The sequence below is a fragment of the Colobus angolensis genome, unplaced genomic scaffold (assembly GCF_000951035.1).
Source record: "Colobus angolensis palliatus isolate OR3802 unplaced genomic scaffold, Cang.pa_1.0 Scaffold51, whole genome shotgun sequence".
Classification (NCBI taxonomy): domain Eukaryota; kingdom Metazoa; phylum Chordata; class Mammalia; order Primates; family Cercopithecidae; genus Colobus; species Colobus angolensis.
In genome coordinates this window covers 7055760-7069370 of record NW_012118599.1, presented here as the reverse complement: position 1 = coordinate 7069370, position 13611 = coordinate 7055760, and positions in this window count along the sequence as shown.

Here is a 13611-nt window from a genome sequence, read left to right as displayed (position 1 = left end):
TACTATACTAGTATCTTTTGGGAGACCTATCCGTACCCATCCTATAAGATCTCTTGACATTTCTCATTTAAAACCTGTTTTCATCAAAGAAACCTGTAAATCTAGTGAAGAATTTTATAAATACCATTGGGTGGCTGGGGAGAAATTAGAGATTAAGGGTCATTTCTATCCTAGTAACTTACTACACAGGTCAGAGACTATAAAGACTCCTTATTTGAGGATATTATTAAGGTCACCTCAGAGACAAAAAAGCATATCTTATTCACACTTGACCTAGTAGAGAGAAAGGTCATAAAGACTCTTTTTTTTTTTTGAGAGGAGTCTTGCTCTGTTGCCAGGGCTGGAGTGCAGTGGCCGGATCTCAGCTCACTGCAAGCTCCGCCTTCCGGGTTTACACCATTCTCCCGCCTCAGCCTCCCGAGTAGCTGGGATTACAGGCGCCCGCCACCTCGCCCGGCTAGTTTTTTGTATTTTTAGTAGAGACGGGGTTTCACCGTGTTAGCCAGGATGGTCTTGATCTCCTGACCTCGTGATCCGTCCGTCTCGGCCTCCCAAAGTGCGGGGATTACAGGCTTGAGCCACCGCGCCCGGCCAAGACTCTTGAGTAAGATGGCTTTAGCATTTCTTCGCATCTTGACTAAACTTTATAGAAGTTTCTTTTTGACTCTAGACCCCCAACTTCCCTATTCTTAGATCATTTTCTTTCAAAATCTGTAATTACAAATTTCCTCTCTACCTCTTTGAGATGTAAATCTTTTCCCAGGCAACTGTCAGTTTTGCAAGCCAAGAACGTCTTTCTCAAGGACATTCTCCAGGAATAGATGATAGCCAGAGTTTGCTGGCCTTTTAAATCCAATGGCATGCAAAAGTGGAAAAATAAATATGACCCAGATTTTGTGATTCAAATAGAGAAGATAGTATTTTCAAGGAAATAGACAACAAAGAATAAGATGTACGTATAAGGTGGTGGCAAGTACAAATTTCAAATGAAAAGAAGATACTTGTCATTTCATGTAACTTCACAAAATCTGCAAATGTAGGAAAAAGGAACTTTACTTAGGAAGAGGCTGGGATAGTTATGATGTCATTTGGAGAAAAGAAAAAGATTGAAATCGTAAGATAATTCAGAGAAAAGGAAACCAAATGAGAATTAAGTAAAAGGTGAAGGAAACCTTGCCTAGAATTGATGCAGCAGAAAGAGGTATAATTTAAGCAACATTGAATTAATAATGTTTTCTTGTGATCCTCAAACTGGAAACTGCTCACACAGAGTATAAGGTGAAATCTGTAAGGTTGAGGACCCAAGAACATCCTGTAAGATCAAGAACAGATGATTAAATTAATTGAAGATGGAAGTTCTTGCTGAACAGAACCTAACAGTTCAACCCAATAGCGTGTTCTATTTCAGTAAGTTGAAATAGAACAATTTATTCTGAAACAGAATAAATTGTCCATTAAAATGCTGCACTCCCTTTGATCCAAATCTATGCTCCACTGATACTCTAAGTAGTGTCAGTCATTAGATTAGTGATTAAATTTTATTACATAATGGGAATGATGAAAGCTTTGTCTATCTATGAGACAAAAAGGAAAAAAAAAAGTCAAAGCAACTAGTTCACAAAGGAATAGAGGAAAATAGAAAATGTGAAAATTGACTTGAAAAGGTCATGAAACATTTTCCTACTTACACATTCCACTATTTATGTGAGGAGTCAAAGGAATTTGGTTCTAGAGTAAGGTAGGGAACAGTGTTGAAGGTTTTTGTGTGTAGCTAATATTTGTCTGAGAAACTTCTTTGCTCTCCTCAGTCACCACTGCAACTCCTCTTAGCTCACAGTCACAAACACATGTGGGAGTAAAACTGTTCACCAGTATGAAGCCCCAGAATGTCAAGGTAGAAGCAGAAGAACCATAGCAAAGATCAACGGTTTTCTCTTTCACTTAAACTGTATTACTACGGCTCGGGAAGTGGTTTCTTCTTCATCCTTGTAAGAAGATGTGCAACAAAGTCCTTTCTCTTTTCACCTAATATAGACTGCTCTCAGTTATACCACAATAAAGGTTCACAAATTTACTCAATAATTGTGGCCCCCAGAACACAATCTGTTAAAAAATGTAGTAATCCTGTATACATCTCGATGTTCTCATTGAAAGAGGGAAAGTTGGCTAGAGAGAGTTCTAATGTCTCTTCCATGCTCAAAAGCTTTCTAAAAATTTTTTATAAAGCATTTATTGAATACCGATTTGCTCAGTATTATACTAGACACTTTTCATTTGGTCTATTTATTTCTCACAATAACATTACTGGGTGGTTGATGCTATATTTATTTTAAAGAAGGGATAATTTAAATTCAGAGAGGTCATATTGTTTGATAATAAATGCTATAATATAGCAACCAAAATATGTGTAATGTCTCAAACATGAAGTAAGTTTCTTTATTGCTCATATGTCAAAATGGGTAACACTGATCTCTATGAATCTCTCCTTCAAGCATTCATTCAGGGACCCAGGTGTTGTTCCATCTTAGCATTCTGTCATCTTCAACATTTGATTTTCAATGTCACTGAAGAAAGGGCAAGCAAAGCAGAATCTTGCATCTAAGTATTTTATGAACTAGGTCTGAAAGTGGTGCACATCATTTCTACCAGGATTTATTTTATTCACCAGTGTGAACTGGATTCGGTTATATGGCCACTCTTAACTATAAGGTAGGCTGGAAAATGTAGTCTAGTTTCTATACTGCGTGCTCTGAGGAGAAAGAGAAAAAATACATCATTAAATAGCTAGTCAGTCTGAAGTACAATACAATTTTTCTATTCAATAAATATCTATTTATATTTTTGTCTCACATGTAGAATAACCTCCTTTCCTCCTCAAAGGAGACAGCTAACAACTCATTTCAATGAAACATACATTTAAGAGTCCAGGATCTTCTGGTTTTGTGCAGTTCTTTCCCTCACGTCATGACGTGATGTATTAAAGCATGTAATATTTCAGGAGACAAGTATAAGAATAATCATAACAATATTGTTTGTAGTAGCATATCACTGAAAACAAAAATTCACAGAGGAGGATGAATAAATTGTAGTTCATTCAAGTAATGGTAAATTCATGATGAGAATGAATTAACTCCAGCTATACCCAAAAGTATAGACGAATCAGAGAAAGATAATGCATGTGACCATATGTAATTTTAGAACATTTTTGTAACAATATGAATACAATAATACTTTCTCAGGAACTGGTATTACTTCTCTCTAGAAGAAATATCCTGTCTTTACTGATTACCTTCTCTGAAAAGTTCATTCTGAGTATAAACTGATTCTCTTAGCACAAATGTAAATCGAGATGTCTTCACAAGAAAGACAAAAAAATGTATTGCTCCAAGGAGCTGAGGTACAAACAGCTAGAATGTGAGTAGCAGTCTACATGTGCCACAGTGTGAAACTACCCTATGACCACTGAATCGTAATTAAATTTACTATGTCTAAATAGTGTTTAAATGCAAGTAGAAAATTTTGAGTAACCAGAGCAGGGAGTGAATTTTAAACCTCAGTTAAATGCAGAGATGTTGATGGGTGAGTACCAAGACAAAAAGAAGAATGGGATGCCAGTTGTAGAAGGGTTCTTGACTCTCACAAGACTATGGAGGCAGAGTTCAGGCTGATTTTAATCAGATCATGGTTGGACAAGTAAATTCTGAAGAATTTGTGGGGTGTACTGATTGACACTTGAACCCAGAGTATTTCAGAGGCAGTAGAATAATTATTTACAAGATTATTTGAGGATGATATTCACCATAATTTACATGGATGGCATAGCCAGGCAGTGAGTGACCAGGCAGAATGAATTCTATCTCTGATGCTGAAGGAGGGTACTTGAGGTTCCTGATATGCCAGGCATTAACCCCTTTTGTTACTAGTTCCTGGGAAAGTCTGGACATTTCAGGAGAAGGATGATAATCCTGTGGGTGACAGTGAGTGTATTTGGAGAATTAGCACAGTGGTTATTTATCAACAATAATAGAGGGTTTCAATATTTTAACAACTGAAATAGTTACATCCATGTGTACCTGTGGAATATAACCACTAGGCATTTTGATAATAAAAGAAGTTACAGGTAAGAAGCTGAAAATAAAGAAGGGAAGAAAATAACTTTTACTCTGTTTCCGTAACAGTAACTCACATTCTCCTTCCTTGCAATTCACCATTGTAACTCCTGGGAATAAGTACAGTGTTTTCCACCTAAGGAAGGGGGAAATATGATATACAGAAGTATCTCAACCTGGCAAGAAGAGACAGAAATCCACTTCCTGCTAGTTTCCCCCCAAAATGTGGAAAAGTGACAAAAGGGGCAGTAGAAGAGAAATGCCTGTATCACGAACTTCCCTCCAGAGTCTCCAACATGATCAGAGAGAACATGGGCAAGATGGAATGATAAGACAGATGATCAACAGCTTGGAAGTTTTACCCCCACTTCAATACTTAAGGAAGAGATCCCACTCAGGATATCTTTGTACCAACATGGGGTCAACTGTAAACAGAGGGGGGAAAAAAAAAAGTGCCACATAGTCTAGTTAGGCAATGGGGACGTAGACACAGCTTTACCAGGCACTGCAGCTGCCATGCCAGTCTCAGCTGGGATGAGATCCAGAATTTTCCATATGCACTTGGGAATGTGGAGAGCAACATAGAAGTTAGCTAACAGTCTGAATGCAATGCTGCCAGAAAAATGTGACACTTGTAGGAACAAATTGATCCTGAATTCACAGACTGTCAGTGTCTGCGGTTAAAGAGAGTTGCAGTTATATTTCCAAAGGTCTGTAGTGCCAATGAGACTTGAGGTGGGTCCTAGGAAGTGGGAAGGACCACTCAGCTTCAAATGAGAAAAATAAACCACTAATATAATAGTCATAAAATTAAGACGCAAAGTCCAGGAGGGAAAATAGACCAGGTAGGTGTAGAACATCACTATGGAGACCAGAGGGACAAGAAGACGGTACTGTGAATACCAGGGCCACTCCTTTTCTAGCGTATGATCAGATAAGCCCTCTTTATCCATATAGTCAGACACAGTCTCTGTGTTGAGCAGAAAAAAAGAGTACCACTCTGAAAGATTAAGCATTTTCCTATTGAGATATTCTAAATTATGATCTAGGGCTGAGTTACCCAAAAGAATTGGTAGAGAATGGAGTTCCCCATTACTCAGTAGAATGTAACTTTTAACATATGCTATATGAAATATAAAGAAAATATAATTATTTGTACATCTTAGTGCAATGTGAGCTAATGTCTGACTTTATAAGACAATAACAAAGGCATATCAGTGAACTGTTAAAGCTCAGAAACTTGTAAACCTTATGAAAAAGTGCCTTGTTATCAAAAATCGCCTAAAAATCTTTGGGCTTCCACATGTTAGAGCGTACTATGATTATTATATTCAAAATATTGGTAACAAATTTCCAAAAAAAAATATGATTCCTTGTCCAAGAATATAGGCATTATATAATTTATTTTATTTTTAATATTAAAATTAATTAAAATATTTAATTGTTTGTAGTTAAAGTGAAAAATCCTACCTAAAGAGAATATCATTTTCGATTGAAATTTCAGCAAAATTATTTCATATATACCGTTTTTTGAGAATTCATGATGCTTAAATAATTTATTTTTATTTCGTACTCGATATTGTTTTTTCCTTCAGTGTTTTAACGTATGTTCTTTGCTATTTCCAATAATTGCCATCATATTTTGGTTTCACCAGTCTTCTCTCTTTTATCTTTAATGCCACTTTCTCTTTTCAGTATACCCCCATTTTCTTCAAAGTAAGGAGATGAGGAAAAGATGTATTTAGTGACTATTCTAGGTAAGGAAGTACAGAAAATAAGAGGAAGGACGTTGAGATTCAAATCAAAGAAACCTAGACCAAACTCTATGTCTAATCTGTTGATCTTATGAAATGTCAAAGAACTTTAAAATAATTGAGAACAACACTTAATTAATATTCAAGGAAAAACCCCAGATTCTAAAAACAGTAGGGCTGAATCCTATCAGTTGCTGCATGGAACTACTTCTTATTTCCCATATTTAAAAAACTGTGAAGAAAGACTTTTTCAAATGTTACTTGTCATTGAAAACTTGACATTTTAATTTGTGAGACCCTGATCATATATTTTAAACAAATTATACAGTTTCATAAAGATATTAGAAATAAGAGGGAAAGACTTCTTGGACTGCTCATCTAAAGTCAAACACAGATGGACTAAATAAAGCTCTCTTTAACATTTTAGTCTCAAAGAAATCCATTCACTGACAAATGAGTTATTTTCCCTTATTAATCGGGGTAGTATGCTAATAACGGCTTATGAACTAAAAACAATCTGCTCCAGACAAGTTTAAGTATCTAGAGACTCATAATTGTTACACGAAATGAGAGTAAAGCTGTGTATGCCCTTCTTTTGTCAGAAAGGTCAAGTGTCTCAGAGCATTTAATTTAAAAAGAAAAAAAAATCCACAAAACACAACAACACTATTTCACCAGTGGAAATGGCTCTGGAGTCTTCCATCAACTTCAAGAATTAGTTTCAAAGTGTTGTCTGCTTTCATTCAGTCAGCTACCAGCATGGAGCAGACCACCTGCTGTGAAATAAGGGGGTAGCGACCAACAGTTATTATAGCAGTAGCCATAAGTTTATAGCTTATTGGTACTAAACTTAAATCTTAGTAATTTTGAATTACTGAGTTAGCTTAGATTTATGGAGATGCACAATCATTTAGAATGGCATTCATTCCAGAAGGGTATATTATCTAAACCAATTTTCTTATAGTGATGCAATTGCAATACCATAGTTACGGTTGTATCAGCATTTCCATTATAAAGTCCTATTTTCAGGGTTTTATAATTTGACCATAAAAATTCTCTCCTTGTAGAAACTTGGAAAACAAGGTCTGAGGCATATAACTGAGTTGTAGGGTTTTTTTGTTTTATTATTTTACTGAAATTAAAAACAAACATACATGTTTGATCTGTTCAGCCATTTTATACTTTAACTCTACAAACAACAAAAAATGCACCAACTATATGCAGACATATGAAAATAATTGGGGAAAATAGCAATTAACCAAATCACTAAGTTGGTGGAGATGCTCAATTTTTATTAGTTACACATTAAGTTCCTGTGAGAGTGAAAAAAAACAATTGTTTAGAATTAGGTTTGGCAGTGCACGTGAAAGTCTCACCAATGTTAATAGCAAACCAATGACTGAGGCAAGTCCTTAAATTTCAAGTCTCAAGTTTCTCATCTACGAGATAGAGATAATTACACACTCCCATATAAAGTTATAAGGATTCTGTAAGCAGAAATAACGAATTTGAAAATTTTAAAGTGCTCTGTAATCACGTAATATTATAAGCTTATAAGGTTTTCTTCTAAATGTATAAATCTTATTGTCCACACTACTTATTTAGATGTTACACATTCATAGCTCTTCCCAAATATAAACTCCTGAAGTAGAGTTTCTCTATCTTTGTTCTTAATGTGGCACACAAATATACGTTGAATTCATAACTAATTTATATTTTCTTTCAAAATTAAAAGTGTTTACCTGACTTTATTTTGCTATCAGCGTTTCTAGTTGGAATTAGTCTACCCTAAAAACATGACGATCGCCCTCTTGCGGTTGATAGAGAGTGTGCACATTGAGTGCCAAGGAAGGGTCAGAATCCTGCCTTTATGAACCAGATCCATAAGAATTTATCTAATTCATAGAGTGTAGAAAACAAATCATAGGTCATGAAAAATATAAATTATTCAACGTAAGAGATGGAGGGCATTTCTCAGCATTGTTTCATGGTAAGTAATGAAGAACACAAACTCTGGCAATACACTGTTTAGGTTCATCCCTGCCTCTACTACCTGAAAGCTTTCTAAACTTGGAAGATACCTAACAACTCTAAAAGCAATTTACCAACTATGATATTGGGAATCATTGTAGCAATGGCTTCTGAGAGTTATTATAATAATTACATGAGACAATCCATGGACATTCTGGTTCATATTAGGTATTTAGAAAATGTTAGCTATCGTTATGCTGTTCTTTCTGTGGACCCATATGAATATAATGTTCTCTCCAAAGTTATTGTTAATGATAAGTACATTCTTTAAAATTTTTCTTTGTTTCAATAAGCTTAAAGAAATCTATTTTTTTGTTGTTGACTGTGTCTTGCACTAATAAGGTGCACATGACAAAGCTTACCTTCAAACATTTATAATTAGTCCTTTCACTTATGATATAAAAATAAAATAAAAAATCATGGGCCCTGGGCTAAGCGCAATATATAGAAAAAATGAACCTAAAATGTATATGGAACTACAAAAGACTGAGAATAGCCAAAGCTATCCTGACCAAAAAAAAGAAAACTGGAGAAACCACATTACCTGACTTCCAATTATGCTACAAAGCTATGCCAAAATAGCATGGTACTGTCATAAAAACAGTCACATAGACCAATGGAACAGAATTGAAAACCTCAAAATAAATTTATACATGTACAGTGGACTCATTTTTAACAAAGTTGTCAAGGGCACACATTGGGGAAAGGTAGTGTCTTCAATAAATGCTACTGGGTAAACTGGATATCTATATTCAGAAGGATAAGACTACAACCCTGTCTCTCACTATATACAAAAATCACATTAAAGTGGATTAAAGATTTAAATCTAAGACCTCAACCTATGAAACTACTATGAGAACACATTGAGAAAATTCTCCAGCACATTGGTCTGGTAAAAGATTTGTTGAATAATGCCCCCACAGCACAGGCAACCAAAGCAAAAAAAGACAAATAGGATCACATCAAGTTAAAAAGCTTCTGCACTGCAAAGGTCACAGTCTAAAAAGTGAAGAGGCAATCCACAGAATGAGAGAAAACATTCTCAAACTATCCATCTGACAGGGAATTAACAAGCAGAATATGTAAATAACTCAAACAACTCTATAAGAAAAAATCTAATAATCCAAATAAAATTGGGCAAAAGATCTGAAAAGACATTTCTCAAGAGAAAACATATAAATTGGCAAACAGGTGTATGAAAAGGTATTCAATGTCATTGATCATCAGAAAAATGTATATCAAAACTACAATGAGCTATCTTCTTACCTCAGTAAAAATGGCTTATATACAAAAGATAGGCAATTACAAATGCTAGAGAGGATGTGGAGAACAGAGAAGCCTTGTACACTGTTGGTGGAAATGTAAATTATTACAACCACTATAGAGGACAGGTTGCAGAATCCTCAGAAGACTAAAAATAGAACTACTATATGATCCAGCAAACCCACTGGTAGCCATCTAACCAAAAGAAAGGAAATTCTTATATTGAAGAGTTATCTGTACTCCCATGTTTACTGCAGCACTATTCACAATATCCAAGATGTGGAAGCAACCTAAGTGTTTATCAACAGACATATGGATAAATAAAATGTAGTACATAAACACAATGGAGTACCATTCAGCCATGAAAAAGAATGAGATTCTGTCATTTGCAACAACATTGCTGGAACTGGAGGAAATCATGTTAAGTGAAATAAGCCAGGCACAGAAAGACAATCTTCACATGTTCTCTCATTTATTTGTGGGAGCTAAAACAATTAAAACAATTGAACTCATGGAGAACAAAGAGCAGAATAATGGTTACCAGAGGCTAGGAAAGGTACTGAAGGCAGAAAGTGGGGATAGTTAAATTGGTACAAAAGTATAGTTAGATAGAAGGAAGAAGATCTAGTACTTGATAGTACAATAGGTGACTTCAGTCAACAACAATTTACTGTACATTTAAAAATAACTAAAAAAGTGTAACTGGATTGTTTATAACACAAAGAAAGAATAAATGCTTGAGGTGATGGATACCCCATCTATCCTGATGTGATTATTATGCATTGCATGCCTGTATCAAAATATCCCATGTACCCCATAAATATATACACCAACTATGTACCACGATAGCCACAATGAATTACTTGTAATTTTCTCGATAGCATTCTGCAATCTCTTATTTTTATGGATTCACACATAAGTTTCTTTCACCTAGGATAGCTCTTTCCTCTGGGAATATTTCTTCGTATTAGAGGGCTGGAGCAAGTATTTTAGGAAAGTATTTTACATTTGATTTATAACTTTTAATATATGTGTGTGTGCACGTGTGTGTGCACATATGCATGTGTACACACACTTACTACATTATGTAATGTATATATGTTATGTATTGTATATACATCCTAAAGTTTGTACTGTTTTACTCTTTTCAATCTTAAATTCAAGTTAAAATGTTAAATGGTCATATGGAATCACAGAATTGTAAAAACTCAAGTTCTCTTCATCTTTAAAATTATTGTGTTAATATTGTTTATTTTAACTATTTGTTTATACACAGGAATACCTTGCACATTGGGGTTGGAGACAGTGACTGCATTTGAAACAAGCTCAGATGATTTGGAATTGTTTTAAATTTAAAAGTGTTTATTGAAGGACAAGTTTTAAATTGGATGAGGGGAAGCTTAAATAAAATTTAAAACTCAACAGAATCTGTAGCAATTTCTTAGAAAGTAGATCAATAAAAGACTTTTTCAGTAGGGATATTTTATCAGTAACATTGTTTAGAATCATTGGCACATGGTGATAATAACAAACAGGTTGAGCTTTGTTGTTTTTAAAACTGTTTTTAAATAATCTGCAGGCAATGCACCCTTTTATCAACTGTATTTTTTATAGCCATCACCACCACTACATACTTGGCATTCTACTCTGCTCTCACTCAGTCTTTCTCTCTTCCTGCTTAATCCCATTACCTAACTTTTAGATTATTTCTATTATGTCTAACTTCTGCTAGTTTTTCATATCACTACTACTTCTTATGGAATTTTTCCTTAAACTGAAATACCTGAATAATACTGAATTAGATGCCTGATATTATAAGCTCCCAGATTCCGGCATACTCTCTATTTACATTACAAGTCATCCAGCCTCTTTGTAATAGTCCATTACCTAGTGTATTTTTTCCATGACGCTACAAATTCTATAAAGACTGGGACTACACATTGATCTAAGAAGTAGACCACCACTGAAGAGTGTTGAATAACTAAATTTCAATTCTACTTCTCTGTCAAGTAGCCCAAATCCTAACAAGTGTGGACTGACTGGCTAGTTTCCTCCAGCACGTCATCAGGATACATCTTTTATACTCTGTGTTTATGAAAAGTCCATTGAGGCCATGTTATACTGACATTTTTTGAATAGGCCATCCAACATAAGGATGCATCATCATGAGTAATACTAATCAATAGCTATTTGTCTATACCTGAGACCAATCCCAGGACACAGCAGAGGGAAAACTTGAGGCATCCATGCTAACAAAAGACATTTGCTCATGTCCCCTATTCAGTCAGTAACATGTTCCCTCTTTTCTGCAACTGATTAAAAATTGCTCATACCAGAAGCTTTAGGTAAACTGTCTTCACCTATAGCAGACATTTTCAGACTCCCCTCATATTTCTTGTCTCTCCTGAGTATTCTCAAAGTATTACTTGCCCACCTCTGTTAAAGCTCTTATCACATTTTATGAAAATTACCAGATGTTTTTTCCAGTCTCTCCTACTAAACCATAATCTCTTTCAGGGCATGGATCTATTTTTAATTCATGTTTGAATTACAATGCTCTATTCAATGTCTTTTTATAACATATATTAAATATATGACCAATGAATTTGAAAAAGCAGAGTGGAAGACCATCCACCTATAATGTTACTTGAAATGACCCACAGTGCAAACTGAACTATTAGTTAGGCAGTCATCTAACCATTTTCTTTACATGCTCATCACTCTCTCATCAAGGCATATCCCTGGAATATCTTTCTTGAGGCAACACCACTTTCAATAAACTCTTCTTTTGCTTGTATAACTTTCTTCCTCCCTGCATTTGTATTCCATATACACAATTGAGTACTATTCAGTCACTGAAAAGAATGAGATTCTGTCATTTGGACCAAAATGGATGGAACTAGGGGACATATTCCATAGCAGGAAATTCTGTGGAACTTGGGCACTGAGGGTTTGAGTTTTAAGAAGAGGACCTTTGCAAAATGGAGACAAAAAACATCCCAGAATAAATAGACCTCTTTTTAGATAATACCTCTATTCATTGTGGCCTCTTCTTGCATCTATGGTCAAAATTCTTGGCTCAGGATGCCATAATTATCTGAGAAGACAATCCCTTTTCAATTATCTAGCAAGTATCCTGTAGAATGGCAATAGCATTTCTTATTTTCTTTCTTAGAAAACGTTCTTACATAGTGTTCACTCTTAAGTTATGACTTCAGAATTTACTCCATAGATAAATAGATTACTAGAGAAAAAAGTCCACATTTCTTTATAATTCATAGAAAATAATTCTTTTTCCTCTGGAACCATAAAATACTTCTCAGCAAGTTTAACATACCTTTATGTTAACTTCATATAGGAGACTTTCAGTTCTGTGTGTGTGAGATGACCCAGAAAGTTGAGATGCTATTGAAGAGTAGAACATTTTCTAATTGGTCTCCTGTACGTTTTAGAGTTTATCACTTACCTGGATCTGGATTTTTCTCCTCCAGCAAAGAAACAAACCTACTTTCTCACTGACTGACTATCATGAGTAGGGTTCTGTATCTGCCATGAGCACATCCTAATGCGATGGACTATTTAGACATCTGATTTTTCCATTTGCAAACTCAAGGAGAGCTTGGGTAGACAGCATTTATTTCTTTTTTAGCATTAGAATCCAAAACAGTGTGACAAACAATGGTTATCACTGTAATGTTTAACATCTATGGAGCATTTGGAATGTGCACGCACTACACTACATGTTTTGTAGGCATTCCTCAGTACAATGTAGATAAGAACATTATGGTACAGAAATGTGCAGAAAGCTTCCCAAGTTCACACAGCAAGAGTGATGATACCTTGTTGAAACTCACTTAACTGTACTCCAGAGCTCACTGAATATGCCTCCAACTCTACAGTGCCCTCTTCAGGATATGTTATATTTCTGTTAGGTAAATGTAACTTTCTGAATAGTAATGGCCCCATCTTCACTTTCATGCCCTGCTGCGGTGCTTAGGCCAGGGCCCATGATTTTTTATTTTATATTTACATTTTCTATATAATTTCTATTTTTTCTATTACCAACGTTATTGGTATCTTGATAGGTATTGCATAACATCTGTAGATTGCTTTGGGTAACTGAACATTTTGACAACATTGATTCTTCCAATCCCTGAACATGAAATGTATTTTTTTTCTGTGTGTGTGTCCTCTTCAACCGTTTGCATCAGTGTTTTATAGTTTTCACTGTAGAGATCTTTCCCTTCTTTGGTTAAGTTCATTCCTAAGTATTTTATTTTATTTGTAGCTATTGTACATCAGATTACTTTCTTGATTTCTTTTTCAGATTGTTCATTGTTGGTGTGTAGAAATGCTACTGATTTTTGTATGTTGATTTTATATTCCTGCAACTTCACTGAATTTATCAGTTCTAATAAGATTTTTTTTTTGGTGGAGTCTTTTGTTTATTTCAA